The 18,060-nt window shown below is 45.3% G+C and overlaps 1 long non-coding RNA gene across 5 annotated transcripts in view; it reads left to right on the top strand.

Moving 5' to 3' along the window:
• Positions 1 to 1,468: 1,468 nt before the first annotated feature.
• Positions 1,469 to 18,060, top strand: part of LOC102021144 — a 30,877-nt gene continuing 14,285 nt past the window's right edge. For 2 of the 5 annotated variants that reach the window (XR_264182.2, XR_001231395.1), the window contains exons 1-3: positions 2,837 to 2,875; positions 4,323 to 4,580; positions 11,255 to 11,381. This is a non-coding gene — a long non-coding RNA (uncharacterized LOC102021144). Of the gene's footprint in view, positions 1,550 to 2,836; positions 2,876 to 4,066; positions 4,205 to 4,322; positions 4,581 to 11,254; positions 11,382 to 17,341; positions 17,664 to 18,060 lie in introns of those variants that run through there. The other 3 variants (XR_001231393.1, XR_001231394.1, XR_001231396.1) reach the window with 3 other exon arrangements.

Genomic DNA, 18,060 nt, shown 5'->3' with positions numbered 1-18,060 from the left:
TTGCGCAGGTCCACCCTGCTGTGCCAGGCCTGAGGTGAGATGGGACAGGAGGGTACTGTGCCCACTGTATCTGTAGTAACAGCATGTGGCTTACTCACCTGTAGCGAGGTTGTGGGTGCTTCCTGTAAGCATTCAGTTCCTAATGGATAACTTTTTTTACCCTAGAGCTGGGGATCAAACCTGGGCTTTGTGGGTGCTGGGAAGTGCTCTGTACTTGAGCTACAGCCCCGCTCAGGACTTATGTTTGGATTTGTGGTGGTTCCTCTCTCTTTGGACTCACAATAGCTAGTCTGGTCAGTGTGACCCATCTGGTTTTTGGTCTTGGACAGGTGTCTGTGTTGTACCCGGAAGGGAACATAAGGAAACCACAGGAGCATTGTTGGCTGGCTCAAGAGAGCCCATAGTTGTAAGGGTGCTTAGATCCTGGTTGGTCAAAAATGTTGTAAACCGGGCATTACAGTACACATTTATAATCCCACACTCAGGAGGCTGGGGCAGGAGGCTTGCACATTTGAGATCATCCTGGACTACATAGTAGATCCTGTCTTTAAAACCAAAAGAACAAACAAACAAAACAAATTGACAATAGTAGTTGGTAATTTTCAAGTGATTTTTATTTTCTCCTCTGGAGAGTGTTCTTTGAAAGACTACTACTTGAGAGTCACAAAACAAGTATTCTGTTTCTCCTCTTGGCCTGAAATATTGAGAGCTATTGAAGGAAAATAGCTGATTCTCTCTTCACAAGCCTGAGAAGAGCTGGCTGGGATGGGAACAGAGAAGGAGATAGTGAAGAGAAATAACTGCCAAAGCCAAAATTTGTGCCTGAAAGTTCCAACTGTTAATCCTCTGGGCTGGTTATGCAATTATATAGTTTCTTTCAACAAACTCTTTACTTAGTTTTTCCTCAAACATAGTTTAAGAAGAGTTCCTGGATGAAAATAATAATTTATTGTTTTTGTATTTGTTATAGCTTGTATCTAGATGTTCCCCAAAGATTCCTACGGTCATAGGTGGGGCTTTTCAGAGGTGGCTGGATCTAGAGTGTGTGATACTAGGATCAAGGGTGTGTGATTACTAAATCAAGTCCACTGATTGGTTTGGCACCACCCTAAACCTGGTAGCCTACATACAGTATACAAGGGGCAGAAAGATGTTGTTAAGGCCCCTTGCTTGCTTTTGGTGTCTTCTGCCTGCCATGAACTGTTTCTCCTCTGCGATGCCCCTCTGCCATGGGCCACTCTGCCTTGGGGCCAGTGGAGTATGGACTGAAACATCCGATAACTGAGAGCCAAATAAACTTTTCCTTCTTTAACTTTGGGTGTCAGGTATTTTGTCTCAGGAATGAGAAAAGTAACTAAGACAATATTTTCTAGAATTGGAGCAGGTAAACAGGGCTAGCCACAAATATATCAGAGGAAGTAGACATGACTCACTTTCCCCTTGTGACTTCCTACTTTGCCAGGAGGCTCCTGGGCCAGCGGCTGAAACCCTGAGAATTCCAGCCTGTGTCCAGACCAGCGTCCAGGTTCTCAGCCCCTGTCCTAAGCTTGTAGGCACTGCCTGTCCTGTCCTCAGCTCATCTTCCTTCTGGAAATGCCTATGTCCAGGTTTATCCTGTTGAGAGGCAGGGCTGTGACGAAGGGGGGCTGTCTTAAGACCTCATCCACACTTCACTGTAAGGCCACCTATGCTGTGAGGGGACTGGGGCTTCGACCAAGGAATTCAGGAGAGAGCAGCAAAACCAGTGCTGGGGATCTCAGTACAGTGTGAGTTTGGGGAGGAGGCTGGAGGCCTCGCAGACTGGGCTGGTATCTTTTTGAGAAGAGTGCCCAGAGCGGCACCAGGAGTTCGGTGCCCAAGCAGCAGCAGGCCAAGCAGATCCAGAGACCGGGAGGACAAAGCACATTAAATTAGTTCCCTACCAGGGCTTAGCAAAGGATTATTGACCAGATGGGGAGGGGCTGAGAGTCCAAGTCCCCTTTCGCAAGTTCCTTCCTTATATGGCTGATGATGATGGAAAAATGACCGGCTTCTGAAGTCGGATTGTTTTAGGACTTCTTCATACTGATTAAAACAGTATGAAGTTTTTCATACTTCATACTGATTAAAAGTTTTTGAGCTGGGCATGGCTGTGCACACCTCTCATCCCATGGAGGCTGAGGCAGGATGATCTCTGGGAGTTCAAGGCCAGCCTGGGCTACAGAGTGAGACTTTGTCTCAAAAAACAAAACAAAACAAAATGAAGAAAGCAGACTTGTTTTGGAAATTTGGCTGTTAGTTCTCTAATCCCGATCTCTCAGAAGTAGATAAACAGTTCAGTGCAGTTTAGAAAGTCAGCATGAGAAACCCCATTTGATTTTTTTTTAAATTAATCTTATTGGCACATTTGTTTGTAGGGAATTTGTACCTCTACATAATATATCTGGATTCTACCCTATTTCATTCTTAGCCTGGACTGTGAGGCCGACGGCGGTCTCTTGTGGTTCTTATTTAACAGTTTACAATCTCGGGTTATGATATTTGTATGGATGACTTGCAGACATGATCTAATTAGATATAAACAGAATTTGGTACGTGTTCTCTATATGGCTTTTTTTAAATTTAAAAAAACACATCTTTGCCCAGCACGATGACACACAATTATAATCTTAGCTACTTGGGGGCTGAGGCAGGAGGGTTGCAAGTTCAAGCCCAGGCTGGGCAATTTAGCAAGAATTGGTCTTACAAGTGAAATTTTATTTATTTATTTATTTTTGTCTTTTCTTCCGGATCCAGGAATTGAACTCATGACCTTGCGCTTGCCAGGAAGGAGCTTTGCCGCTGAGCTAAATCCCCAGCCCCACAAGTGAAATTTTAAAAAGGGCTGTCGATAAAGGTTGGTGGTAGAATGCTTGCTCAGAGTGCACAGGGCCTGCCTGGGCTCAGTCTCCAGTACCATAGAAAAGAAAGTGAAAAAAGAAAGAAAAAGAAAAATTCACCAATCCTATCTAGGTGGTAAAGCTTATTCTGCTAACAATTTGGCAATATTATAAGGGAAGATCTTACTAAATTTTCTGAATTTTTCCTTTCTTCTTCCTTCTTCTCCCCCTTACCCTCTTCTCCTCCTCCTCTTTCTTTTTCTCCTTCTTTTTCTTCTTCCTGGCCCTAGGCATTGCACTCAGGGCCTAGCACAGGGTAGGAAAATACTTCCCAACTAAGCTATACTCCAAGCCTTTTTAATTTTTTTTTTTTTTCTAATACTAAGAATTGAACCTTCATCAGTACAAGGCCATTGTACTGAGCTATATCCCAGCCCCTTTATTTTAAATTTTAAGACAGGGTCTCGCTAAGTTGCTACATTGTCTAGCCTGGGCTCAAACTTGCAAAATCCTCTTACTTCAGCCTCCCAGAGTGCTGGGATTACAGGCATTGCCAACACTCCTAGCTTAAAGTTTTATTTTGAGACTGGGTCTCCAGAAATTGCCTAGACTGGCCTTGCACTTGTGATCCTCCTGCTTCAGCTTTCTGAGAATTGGGATGACCAGGTACGCTGCATTTTTAAAGCATCTGTGTATAAAGCAAGATGCAGTAAACAAATAAACTGGAGTCAGACAATTTTTATGGAGCCATTAGCAATCCATCCACCTTATCCACCTCGCAGGACTCAAAAGCAGTTGTGTAAACTGTGTCAGGATTGTCAAGTCCTAGATATTTTTATCATATAATAGGTTTATTAGGTTCCTACATCATTCTATCTGGAATTTGGCAAATTATACATTTTTCACAAACTTAACAAGTTGCACTTATATTTCTACACTACCAGGTGTGATAAGAAATATGATGAATGTGTAAATGTAACAAATTTTAATTACAAGTGGCCATGAATCCTTCCCTTGCTTCCAATATACTCATCCTATCTTTCTTGCCACTTTTAAAAGCAGCTGTGATGTCTTTACTTGTGCTGTTCTGGCTGCCTTGATGTCCTAAATTGACTCAAAATGTTTCCCTTTCATGGTTATTTTGACTGCGGAAGAGCCAAGAGTTGCACGGTGCCAGATCTGGTGACTAAGGTGGATAAGGACGCAGGGTCATGTTTTTACAAGCTGCCTTTCTGATGATGGTTCTTGGCAGCAGCATTCACCAGATTTTTTACCACACTTCATAAAGGCACTCAGGGAAGAGGACTCCAGAGCTGCTTCAGAAAGTGGCAAGAATGATGCGATGAGTATGTTCAAAACAAAGGGACGATTGTGAGGGGGGTTAAGGGCCATGCGTCCTTTACTGTAATAAGTATTTTAAATGTAAACACTAAGATATATTCTACCCCTTGCTCTCTACCCCAGGAAGTCAGGAAGAGCACACTCTGCTCTGCTCAGCATCTGGGGCCTTGTTGCCCAGCTCCTGCAGAAAAGGTTGCTGCAGGTTTTGTGTCCAGACACCAAGTGTGAAGGAGCACAGTGGCCACAGGATGGCAGCACGTTAAAGAATGAAGGATCGCGCACTTGCTGTCCTCGGATTTTGAGAAATCTCTGTGAACGGAGAAGAAAACCTCCAATGGAAGCTCTGTGTCTCTCACTGGAGTCCAGAAGAGGGCAATGGAGGTAAGTAGCCGGTTCCAGACCTCAGGGATGGTGAGGAGTAAAAGCTGGGGCTCTGTGTCCTTAGATTTCAAACCAGCACCAGACATGATTCCTCCTCCTAACCAGTGTGTGGGAACATGTGGGGATTTTTCGAGGACTACAATGCCAAATGATAATTTATGCATGGCACCTAGTATCCATATGTAGCAGTGACACAATATACTTTGGGAAGCTTTGCCTACTGTATAAAAACCTCTCAGTTATGTACATGTGGGGGGTGTGTGTGTGTGGTACTGAAGACTGAAACCAGGGTGCTCTACTACTGAGTTACATCCCCAGTCCTTTTTAGTTTTTATTTTGAGACAGGGACCACTGTGTTGCTCAGACTGGCCTCAAACTTGTGATATTCCTGCTTCAGTCTCTCAGGTAGTGTGTTTATTTGTATTGACTGATTGATTGTGGTACCACTGAGTTCTTTCCCCAGTGCCCATGATTCGAATCTTTGGATGAATCATCAAAACACTGCAGTGATTAATTTCAGCACCCTCTTTGCCTTGTCATCTATGACTGGGGCTAGTTTCCGTTATCAAACAAGTGAGTCAATGTTTGTTGAAGACCTGCACTTGCATGACTGCCCTGGTTGAAGTGAGGGGAAGCAGAGGACCTGTTCCCAAGTGCAGAGGGCCCATCCCCAGCTGTAGGCTAGTGCTGCAGTCTGTGCCTGGGGTGCCCTAAAAGGCAAGATCCTAGTGTTACAGGCAGCTGAGTTAGAGAGAAATATTATAGGCAGTCAGACAGGGCCAGGTCCTCGAAGGAGCCAATATGAAAGGCAAGATAACATACCTGTGGGCCAGACCTCAAGACAAAGGACTAAACAAACATACCATCTTACCTCCCAAGGGATGGACATCTGGGATTGAAGAGTCTCTGACCCAGCCCCTTACAGGAAAAGGCCCTGTTCTGTATTCATGCCTGCTTGCTACATGACGTGCTTCCCCATTTGATCTCAATTTAATCACTTCTACCTGAACAATTCTTATTGGCTGACCATAGTTTTGTCCATTTTCCCCTATCTTGGGACCTCCTCACCTCGTGTTTTTGCTCTATAAAAGTCCTCAGGAAAGACAGATTTGAGGGGTAACACACTTGGGCCCCCCCTTCTGTCCCTGTCTTAGACAAAAACTTTCTTTCCCTCAATAAATATATTCTTCTCTTAACCTCTGTTGTTCCTAAAATTCATTCTTTGATTTTAGAGAACACGAACTCATCCCAGATATCATTCAGGTTGGGATTTTTCTTTTCCTGTATCACTAGGTCCTGTGTTATTACAGACAGCTAAGTAAGGTAGAAATATTATAGGCAGTCAGATAGGGCTAGGCACTTGAAGGAGTCAGTGCGGAAGAGAGAACACATTACAACTGTGCCTGGAGGCGCATTCGTTGAAGGCCAGGCTTCAAGACAAAAATGGAATGACCACACCTACATACTTCCCTGAGGGATAAACAGTATACTATAATTGATATGACCTGGTCCAACAAAGTCTAGATAGGCATCAATCAGTCAATCTGGTGGGTGACCAGGACATCCTGACCCATCTCTTCCAAAAAAATGTCCTTGTTCTTTCCATGTACACTTGCTTTGTGACTTGCTTCCCCATTGGGGAAGTGGCTAGACTTTTAGTCTTATTGGTTGATCATAGTTTTGTCCCACATTGTACCCATCTTGTGATTTTGTACTTACCTTTTGCTCTACAAAACTTCCTTTGAGAAGTGAGCTCACTGGCAGCCCATTTTCTGGATCCCCTCCTGTCTCTCTGAGGAGCTCTTTCTCCCTCAATTAAGTTTTCCTACTCTGAACCTCCACTGTTCTTTAGAATACATTCTTCAGTTTTGGGGAACATGAACGTGGCACATCTGACATCTCACAGGTTGGGGGTTAAAATACTCCTGTGTCATTTGGAGGTCCTGTATCACACTGTCTTCACTGTTCCTGTCCTGAGGCCAGGCTGTGCTTGTAACCCTTTTGGCAATGTCACATCTGCCCCTGCCCTCGCCATGGCTCCCCCAGGTCCCCAGGAGTCATGGCGTCCCATTTGGGTGAGTGCCCTTACCATGTTACACACATGTCACATGCATTTTATTACCTGATACCTAGTTGTACCCCATGTGTGCCTGTGTGTGAAGTTTTAAAAATATGTACTAAGTGTATATACTTATTTTGCTTCTCACCAGGAATCTATCTTAGGGGCAGAATGCCTGCCTGGCAAGCACAAGGTCGTGAGTTCGATTCCCAGTACCAAAAAAAAACCAAAAAGCAAAAAGCAAACAAACAAAAACAACTTATTTTGCTTCTCATTTTCTTTGGTGTTCATTTTCTTCCAATTCATCTTTTTATCCTATGCTTTGTTTTTGCTTCCAAAATGTTTCCTTTTTATGATACTTTGACTTTGGAATTCACCCAGAGAAGGTGCTGGGGCCCCTCCCACGCTGAACTGCTCCTGGGCACAGCCTGAGGGTTTCCTGGTCACCACAGGTTTCTCTGCAGGTGAAGTGGTTTCACTGACTGGATTCATTGAGACACAATGAGAAATGAATCTGGGTGTTTCCACATAAAGTGAGCTAACAAGGCAGCTGTTTTGAGGGAAAGGACCTTTTTTGTCTTTAGCTTCCCTTGTGTGGGTCTGGTATCTCCTTTCCTGGTGCTTATCTGTAAATGGCAGCTGCTTTGCCTCAGGCACAAATGCAGAAGAGAAGCTGAAACAGCCTGCAGGGAAAGGGAAAGGATAAGCAGAAGACAGGGCCTGACAGCCAGAAGGCCCTACGGGTGGGGGGTGCCCAGGAAAGCAGCCAGGGGTACCCGGAGCAGGAGCAGGGCTTGCTGGGGACCCTGGTCAGGGCCAGTGAGGTCCCCACTCAGGACACAAGAGCCGGCCCAACTTGGGGACAGTGCCATCTCCCACAAGGCTCCAAGGGAGGGGCTATACAGGGAGGGCTCCCCTTTCCTGGAGAACCTGTGAAGAAACGCGGAGGCCAGGTGAGAACACATGCAAATCCCACCAATCTCGCACATACACACACATTCTGACTTCCTGAGCTGGCCAGCCATTGTATTTAAAAGCAAACCTTAAAGTCAAGAAACAGTTGCTTGTGAAGGTGCACACGTGACCTCCACTGTCATTGGGAAGCTGAGTCCCACCACTTGGAGGACCTGGCCACTCACTTCCCTGGGCCTCAGCTCTTTATGACCTGATAAAGAATTCGGTCAGGACAGGGTGTGCAGAAGTCCAGGTGGAGTTCACTGTAGAGTGGATACAGGGAGGGTTACGCCTTCTAGTGAGATAGCGGGTGTGAGTTTGGGTGACTTTTTATGCACCCAGCAGTTACTTGTGGGGTCCAGTAGCCCTGTGATTAGGGAGCTTGTCGGTATTTTGCTCAGAAGTTACTTAGGAATTGCACAGTGTCCTCCGTCCTTTTTAGAGGGTCATATTCCCCAAGGGGTTTCATCACGTAAGGAACGCACAGAAGAAATCCAAGAGAGACAAGTGCTCCGTTTAAACCCCGGCCTGCCCAAGGCAAGAGTCCTTGCCTGGTGTCCTTGGGCTGCTGGTGGTGGCAGCCAGGAATATCATGGGCCTGTCTGGAGTTTGACAGCCAGGTGGCCAGGTGACCAGGTGTCAGGAAGGCTGTGCACAATGTGTGACCTCAGGGTGTCCCTCTGCTTGATGGGCTCACCCCAGCCCTGAGACCTAATAAATGATTGTAAATCCGGGTCTTTTTTCTTTCCTCAACTGGCAATGAACTCTGCTTTAGACCCCCCCCCCACATGTCCCTCCCTTGGGTGCCAACATCTACAGGTACCCACCCTTCCAGTGCCACCAGCAACTTGGGGAGTGGAGGCAGGAGGAGGGAAATTCGAGCCAGCTGGAGCAATGTAGTGGCTTAGAGAGACCCTTTCTCAAAATAAAAAAAAATAATTAAAGAGCTGGGGATGTAGCTCAGTGTGAAGGCCTGAGTTCAATCTCCAGTACTTTAAAAAAAATGTTCAGAAACAAAAAACTCATTAAAATTTAGCCTATTTAATTATTAATACCAGACAATTATCTTCCCATTTTTTAGCTGACTGGGAGAAGTCACATAAACAGACTGATATTTAAACTTGACTGGAAAGTCAGAGGACTATCTTTTGGAGAATTAGTAGTAGTTTGATATTGAACAGGTAAAGCTTTTCCTAAAACTTGCAGTTCTGTGTGAAAGGAAGAGAAATGCGATCATGCTCTTTTTAATCTCCTCTGCCGCGAGACAAGAATAGAGAATACTTCCTTGTTATTTGTTTTTTTTTTCTTTTTATTTTGTTGGTACATTTTATATATACATAATGATCACATTCATCATAGGGAGTTTGTACCTGTACATGATATATCTTGCTTCTTTTTTCTTCATACCCTTCTGCTCCCATCAGCCCCTCTTCCCTACTTTATTTACAAGAGCATTGTTTCCATTTTTTCTTCTATTCTTTTTTTTGTCCCTTCTTTTCTTCATTTGTTTATTTTGAGACAAGGTCTCTCTATGGAGTTCAGGCTGGCCTTGATATAGCTCAGGCTGGACTTGAACTCACAGGGATCTTCCTGCCTCAGCCTCTGAGTGCTGGGATTAGAGGTGTGTGCAGGGTCTAAATACAGATACAGGTCAGGGATGCATGGGGTGAAGACAGTGACTCACCCCGCAGGTGGACGTGCTTGCTCCTCCTCTGCTCAGACCCGTCGAAGGCCCTGTGAAGATCTGGGTTCTGGGACTGTCATCCTCATCTTGCCACCTGAACACCTTGCTCTCTGTATTTCTCTTCTTTTAGCTGATGGCTAAGGACTCAGAACACCTGGTCTCCCCCCAAATGAAGCCACACACATGACCACATGCACATGCATGCACACACCAGAAACCAAAGGAACCGGGGAGGATCCATGTCTGCCTGTTCATGGGAAGCCCAAGGGCAGAGCCTGCATCCATGGAGTGCTTTGGGGCAGAGGCTGCCTTGCAGCTGCTCAACAAGCAGTACTGGTGTCTACGTGAAAGTTATGGGATCACAGGTTCAGCCTCACAACAATTCTTGCATTCCTCCGATGTGGTAAGAGAGGCACAGCGAACACAATCCACAAATTGTGCGGTACTGGGAAAGCTCCCTATAGCTCCTGACCCTACCTGCTCGGTCCTTCTCATCAGAGGCAGCAAATGCAATCCTGTGTTACTGCTATCTTGTGGATTCTTCTAGAGACAGGACTCAAAGCATCTGAACTTTTCCTGTCTCTCTTAAGAGACTCCAATTTCTGTTGATTTAAAACAGCAAAATGGGAAAATACCAAGCAGGGGGATAGCTGGGTTGAATGGGACCTCTAGGCCTAGTTTTCGGAGGAATCTCCAAACTGATTTCCACAGTGGTTTCACCAGTCTGCATTCCCACCAGCAGTGGAGAAGGGTTCCTATTTCTCCACAGCCTCACCAGCATTTGTTATTGGTTGATTTCTTTTTTTTTTTTTTTTGGTTTTTCTCCGGTACCGGGAACCGAACTCACGACCTTGCGCTTGCCAGGCAGGCGCTTTGCCACTGAGCTAAATCCCCAGCCCTGGTTGATTTCTTAATGCTAGCCATTCTTACTGGGGTAAGGTGGAATCTCAGTGTTGTTTTAATTTGCATTTCTTGAATGACTAATGATGTTGAACATTTTCTCATATATTTATTTGCCATTTGTATCTCCTTGCCTGAGAAGTGTGTATTCATCTCCGCTGTCCATTTTTGGATTGGGTCTTTGAATTTGGAGGGGCTGAAATTTTTTAATTCTTTATATGTTCTAGATAGAAGGCTTTTGTCTGAAGGACAATCAGCTAAAATTTTTTCCAAGTTTGTGGGTTTTCTTTTTACTTTGCTGGTGATTTCTTTAGATGTGCAGAAACATCATATCACAGTGATGTATGTGCACCCATGTTCATAACAGCACAATTTGTAATTACTAAAATGTGGAAGCAACCCAAATGTCCATCCACTGAGGATTGGATAAGAAAATTGTGGTACTTTTATATAATGGAATATTACTCAGCTGTAAAGAAAGATAAACTCGAGGCTTTTATAGGCAAATGGTCACAACTAGAGGCCATACTCATAAGCGAAATAAATCAAACATACATGTGCAAGCACCGCATTGTTTCTCTAGTGTAAAGACTGAAAGAGTTAATTTAATCTAGGAGATATGATAGACATTGAGAATTGATAGGAAAGCACTCATAGGTAAAGGATAACTGGGATATGGGAAAAGAGAAGGGAAAGAAGGAGAAAGTTTGTATATATGTATATACAGGATAGTTAACACGGGTGTTCTACTGTCCTGTATTTCCTTGCTGAAAGAAACTGTCAGTGAGGCATTGGTTGATTAGCTTTGTATGTCTACATGTGTTTTCATGAGAAACTACATTGAAGATATCAATATGTAATACAATAAGCATTGTTCATTCCCTACCACTCTGTTTGTAACTCTGTAATGTCTGTACTGATCCTATGCTATTTTGTAAAATGTTGTCGGTCTGTTAGTATTTTCCTCCTTTAATTTCTAAAATAAAAAAAAATTTTTAAAAAAGAAGAAAAAAAAAAAAAAACAGCAAAATGGAACTCTGGACCTAGCTCATATCTGAAAATGCCTTCCTCCTGCAGTACAAAGAGTTGTGGACATGCTGGACCCCTGGGATGGCCAGAGCTCCCCTGCCAAGGGTGCTTCCTCTCCAGAAGGTGCCCAGCCTTTCTTCACCGCCTGGTAATTACAGCTGAATGCCAATAAATGGTAAGACAAGTGTGATTTCCTTTTATAGGCTGAAGGATATGGATGGCCCTGAATGTGAAGGGAAACTAATTTGGTTTTGTTTTTACGGCCAGAGTTTCTTATCTGCGTTGGGTGAATTACCACCAGCTTCACGGAAAAGCTGATAAGAAGGACAGGAAGAAGGGATGCTTCACTGTGCTGGGCAGTGTCCCAAGTAAACTTATATGACTAGGTCATGTTGATACAGGGGAAAGAAACTCCCAACCTGAAAGATATCTGGGATGAGTTCATGTTCTCTAAGGTTGAAGAATGAACTTTAGGAACAACAGAGGTTAAGAGAAGAATATATTTATTGAGGGACAGAAGGGGTCCCAAGTGGATTGCCAAGGACCCTGCCCTTCCTAGGGATTTTATAGAACAAATCCACGAGGTGAGGCGGGTCCAAGGTGGGGGAAAAGTGGGAAATCACAAGGTGAACATGAGATGGGACAAAACTATGGTCAGCCAATAAGATTACAAGTATAATTGTTCAGGTAAAATTGATTAAATTGGGATCAAATTGGTAAATGAGTCACGTAGCTAGTGGGCATAAATACAGTACAGGGGCTTTTCCTGTAGGGGGTTAGGTCAGTGGCTCTTCCTGGCTTTTCAAGGTGATTGCTTGAAATATCAATCCTTGATGTCCATCGCTACGGAGGTATATGGCTACATTTATTTAACCTTTTGTCTTGAGGTCTGCTCCACAATGGAGGTGCCTATCTCCCCTACACTCACAAGGTATCTTGTCTTCCATACTGGCTCCTTTGAGGGCCTAGTCCTATCTGACCATCTATAATATTTCTGTCTAACTCAGTTGCCTACAACAATCTTTATAAAATGCCATCTGTTAGTAACCCAACAGTAGATCTTTTGAGTTCTAGGAATTCATGCTCCCTGCTGGGAATGGGATACTACATCAGCATGACTGTAACAATCTTTCCATGATTACTGTGAAAGACAGAAACACCCAGGTTGGTCCATGCAGCCCTGTAGGTGGATTGTGGTGCTGAGGAGCTGTGGGCAGCCAGCAGCTCCACTGAATTTGGTGGAGCAGTGCAACGATGATAGCATTCCGGGTAGGGAGGCCACAGCCCGGAAGGCGCTGACTGTGCAGCTGGGTCTAAATTGTTAACATTAGTGTGTCCCTCAGGAAGGTCCTGTGTCCGGCCACATTTGATATGTGTTTGCCTAGGTCAGCTGTTGGAGAGTTGTGGTTGTTTTCAAATTAAACTTGAGTTTCTGAAGACAAAGCAGTCAGTAATTCTGCTACTTTTTAAATAAATTTTTTTTTCGAATTTATGTGCACACATAGCATAAAAGACCAGCACTTCACAAGGCTGGTCATTGAAAATAATCATCCCTTTCCCTTCTCTGTCCTGATTGTTAACAGCTTTTGACTCTTCTTAGTCCTTTCTGTCAGAGTTCACAGCCACATTCCTCAATCCCTGCGCTCAGTGCTGTTTTCTCCTTATAGACCACTGAGAAATTCCTGTTAAGGGCCCTGAAATATAGTTCTTTCCTCTCTTCCCATTACAGCGCAGCTTTGCTTTGGCTAAATCAGTCTTCAGTTTTCCTCGCTCTGACCCCTGAAATATTACAGATGACCTAGGTGTTGGAGCCTGGTTATCATTTATAATTGCATCTTTGGGATGCTTTCCTCCCTTCTCCACATGCCCAGGCTCTGTCAGCTGCATTTCCTGTCTTGCTGGACTCCAGTCCTGTGGGCATTGTGAGGAAGCTGCTCGCCCTGCTCAGCCTGGACTCTGGCCATTTGGCACCCCTCCCCCCACTTCCAAGACCATTGGCTTAGAAGTGCCCTCCCCTTCCTCCTGGCTGGTATCCTTCATTCTCCTTAATCACCATGCTCCGGGCCTGGCCCACACAAGCTGGGCTCACACCCAGGCTCCACCACCATACTCAGTTTAAGCTCACCCTTGGTCCTGGGTTTGAAATGCTGTGCTCTTCGTTACAGTAATAATTAATTTCTTTACGGTATAGAAATTCACAAGTGAGGGGTAACCAAGTCACTCGAAATAGAAGAGAAGCAGCACCTTGTCACGATCAGTTTCCTTTGTAAGCATCACAGTGAATATTGAAGAAAGCTTTCTAATTCTTTAAAATACAGCATTTATATGTGTATATATATATATGTATATATATATATATATATATTTCAGAAAGACAGTTTAGCCTATAAACCTGCAACATATTTCGTATTTACTTATAGGTAGACTTCCACCTTCTTTTTCTTTAAATCAAGGTAGGGTCTTGCTATGTAATTCAGGCTGGTCTCCAACTCACTGTGTAGCCCAGGCTGGCCTTGAACTCATGGCGATCCTCTCTCTCAGCTCCTGAGTGCAGGGATTGCAGGCGTGCACTACCACTCCTGGCTGACTCACTTTCTATAGTTCCACTTGTTTTCTGTGCAAAAGAAGTTTACAGTAAAGCCACACTTTGTAGGTGGCTGTTTGAAGATTGCTCTTGGGTTTATTAAAGGGAGTTTCTCTTGTGATACAGTAGCTGCCTTTCAGGAAAGGCTTCCTTTCACATCAAGTTCAAAATTTCTGAATTAGTCTGGTTTTCTCGTATTTGAAGTGTGTAAGAATACTTTTTTGTTGTTGTTGTTCATTTTTCTTACTGAGTAGCTGCTACTGTTTTGCAGAATTTTGGAAGGCAGCTATGCTCACCACTATACCACGAACGCAGGGTGTTTTGCAGAATTTTGAAAAATATTTAAAAATGACGTGCTTTCTCAGAAAGGAGCTCCACTATGGACCTTATTTCTTTTATTCCCCCTTAATGACATGACAGTCCGTCAGTCCAATAAGAGGGTAGATTTTAAGATCTGGGGTTTCAGCAATAGCGCATATACTAGAGGCCCTGGGTTCAACCCCGCAGCACTGAAAAACATAGATGTGTCCATGTGTGTGCACGCATGTGTGTGTGTGTGCTTTCTCTTGGTGTATTGCTTGGGCCCTGTATTCTCTCTTCTCATTATAAGTCTATCTTCACCCTCAGGTCACGTTTACCCATTAGACACCACCCAGGTGGTGAGCTAATTTGTGTTTGCACCAAGCACAGGTGAATGGCTTCTCCCGGTTGTTTACACCCCTCCTCCCACTGTGCTCAGAGAGACCTGTCAGTGCCTGCGTTGGAGGGGTTAAGGGGGACTGTGGGCTGGGAGGACGCAGGGACCCTGCGATGGCAGAGCCATGGGACTGTCACAACTAGAGGATGAGGGTCAGGGCCAGGCCTGGAGGGGCTGTTTGGAGGCCACAGTGGCATAAAGGGTCCTCGAGTGTCAGAGCGAGGGGGATGGAGACTGTGCATGCGCGCCCCTTGCGGCCACTGCTGGAACTTGCGTATTTGAGGGCTCAGGTTGTCACCAGCAGCCTCCTCCCCTGCTAGCTTGCCCTCGAGGGCTGGGGAAGGAGTTTGCCCCTGGAGAAGGAGTTCACCGAGTCTTTGCTTTTCCTTCCTCCTCAACAACCTAGAGCAGCTCTAAGTTCAAACCGGCTTTTGGTAAAATGCAAATGTCATTTCCCCATTCAGAAATAAAGTAATTCTGAAACTCTTTTAAAAACTCTCCTCTGGGGCCAGGGATATAGCTCAGTGGCATAGGTGCCTGCCTGGCAAGCGCAAGGTCCTGAGTTTGATTCCTGGTATCTAAAAAACAAAACAAAAGAAAACAAAAAACCAAAAGACTCTCCTCTGATTTGTTAAGTAATATCAACTGCAGGAGTTTTTTATGGTGGGAACTGGCATTTGGAGTTATGATTTTGTCAACTGTTACCTTATATGATAGCAATCACCATGGCCTGTTCGGAACTGGCTTTCTTCTGCCTCTGAGTCGAGGTGACTGGACACACCTCTGAGCACAGGCTTTGGGGTGTCCTGGCTGGGTTGTCCCAGGGTGGAACGCTGGCCTGGTGTGCACAAAGCTGGGGGAAGAAGACTGTGCCCAGTGGAACCACAGTGGAGCCCAGGAGAGCGAGTGTGGACCCCAAGTGGTTGTAGACCCCAAGCGAGCGAGTGTGGACCCCAAGTGGTTGCTCTGACCCAAACCTGTCCAGTCTGTCCAGTCTGTCCACCACATCTGCCTTCATGTATCCGAGCTCACTGCTCTCCTTGATCCTCCCTGGGCCTCACTGGGCAGAGGGGCCAGAGATCTCTGGTCCTTGGGATGTTTGGCAAAGGGCCTTGGGGCAGGTGTGTGACCCAACATAGGGAAAGTTGTGGACAGGCAAGGGAAATTAAAGGGCCTCAGTGAGGTTCCTGGTAAATAAAGAGTTAAACCCCTGCTAGAGAGACAGTAGCTAAGAAAAACAGAGCTGGTAAGTCCGCCTGGTTCACTTCTTGCCAAGCCTCCATCTCTCCTCCCTCATCTCCTATTAAGCACAAAAGAAGGAAGCAGGGAGGCCAGGGAGATAGTTCAGTGGCACAGCTCCTGCCTGGAAAGCATGAGGTTGTGAGTTTGATACCCGGCACCAAAAAAAAACAAAAAACAGAAAGAAAGAAGCGGGGGCTATGTTACAAAAAAAACCCTCACACCTATAAATACTCAAACACCTATACATAAGCACACACATATACATTATTCTCACCATTTTAGCACGCTAAAATGCACATGCATCCTTCTCACTAATTCAGCCTGGAATGTAGCTCTGCTGTAAATCTCACACAAGCCCCTGGACAGCACAAGAGACCACAGAAGTGCTTATGCAAGAATGTACATGTGGGCAGTGGAAGGTCAGTGGCTACATCAGGGGTCTCAAGCCCAAAATAGCCCATTGAGTTATAGCGACTCTCAAGGGGAGAGCCCCTTTCTGGCCACCTAATGAAAGGGGCTGAGAACAAGGAACCCTGAGTTCCAGCTCTAGGGACCCTACCTTACTCCAACAAGTTAGCTATCTAGCTCCTTATTTTCTCTCCTTTTCCCAGTAAAATGATTTTGTCTCCCCATTTCTTTTCCCTTTCCAATTGAGTGGTTTTGTTTCTCCTTCTGAACTTGTATTTCTAATTCTTTTATTGATGTAGGATTTTTTTACAGACCCTAGATAAAAATCTACCCTCAGGAGACATAACAGCAGGACCCAGTATGCCTTTCTGAGTCGCTAGTGTGGCCGAGAAACACTTCATCCTCACAGCTGGAGAGAGATACTTACTGTGCACCAAGTGCTGGTTGATGGGAGACTCGGTGCCTTCCTGGCCATTTGTTCCTGGGCTCGGGACCTGTGTCCCTCTCCAGCAGCCAGGAGAACTGCCCTCCTGCATTAGGGTCAGGGATAGCTGTAGGAATAGGGAAGCTCAGTTGGGGCTGGAGAGCAAGGTGAGTCTGGGGAAGCCGTGTGAAACCTGGGGTGTAGAGTGCCCATTACTTGGTTATGAAATTCTGAGATGACCAGGGGTATATCACATATGAGAAACCCAAATTATAGATAAAAGCAAAATAAAAGATAGATAATAGGAAATAAGGAGAGAGCTCTATCTCAAATGGGGAGAAGACCAAGAGATGGAGGGAGAAAGGGAGAAGGGGTTGAGAAAGAATTTGGGATGTGTTGTGTACATGTCCCAACCCCACTTGTGGAATGTAAACACTGTGAACTGCAAACGTGGATGTAGAGAAATAATAGAATGTTTCTCTTTTATTTGTTTTTTGAGATAGCATCTTGCTTAATGGTTCAGGCTGGGCTTGAACTCACAGCGATCCTCCTGTCTCAGCCTCTGAGGGTTGAGACAACGCCTGGCAGGACTGTTTCTTTGGGTGGCTGTGATTTGGTGATGATGACATTCATTGTGAAACCGGCTGAAGGGGCCTGTGTGCCCCTCAGTACTGCAAAATGAGTTCAGAGAAGTGTCAGCCTGGCTCCGTGGCCCAACACTTGGGTGCTGAGCTCCTCCCATGTACTCTTTCTTAGCTTCTAAGTGCTTCCCTCTCCTAGGGGCGCAGAGACACTGACAAGGTTGCTGTGAGGAGGGATCCACAAGCCCAGGGACTTCGGAGCAGAATTGTTTGGGGGAAAAAGGATGCTCCTGTCAACTACAGGAAAAGGTTCTGAGTGCTCCGAGATCAGGGGACCTTCGCTGCTGCTGGACACGGTGGTGTTGCAGTGCGGGGCAGCACTTCCAGAGGAGGCTGCTGTCATCATGGTTTTATTGGTGGCAGCACCTTCACTCCAATCCTGCAAGCAAGATGTGCTTCTGAGCTTTCCTGACCCCAAGTCTGACTCTGGGATAAAGGAGAATTTTACTTGGACTCCATCTCTGCTCCCATCAGGTGCTTGCTTCCTGGGGTCCAGGAGCTTTCTTTGAGAATGGGAGGAAAAGATGGACAAAGCCATCTCCTGAGATTGGCCACAAGAGGTCTGGTCAGCACGCACAGCCCCACTGCCCAAACTAAACTCCACCAACCTCAGCGGGGACAGGCGGGCAGGTAGTGTATTGTAATCACTTTTCCATTGCAAAAAGTCTTTTATGGGAGTAGAAATGTCTGTAATTGTCCTCATTGAAAGGGAAAAGAATAAAGTCCCAGGGCTAATGTCCACTGAATGAATACTTGCCCAGTGCAAGGGCTTTTCCTAAACGGCTTGTAGATGGCTCTCAGTGGGAGTAGGTGTGGGAAGTTAAGTGTCCTGCCTGGGGCCAGAGAGGCCTGAACTGT

The sequence above is a fragment of the Chinchilla lanigera genome, unplaced genomic scaffold (assembly GCF_000276665.1).
Source record: "Chinchilla lanigera isolate Chin_1 unplaced genomic scaffold, ChiLan1.0 scaffold00095, whole genome shotgun sequence".
NCBI lineage: Eukaryota > Metazoa > Chordata > Mammalia > Rodentia > Chinchillidae > Chinchilla > Chinchilla lanigera.
The sequence above is the reverse complement of the archived record's forward strand: the minus strand, read 5'-3'. Positions and strand labels throughout refer to the sequence as shown.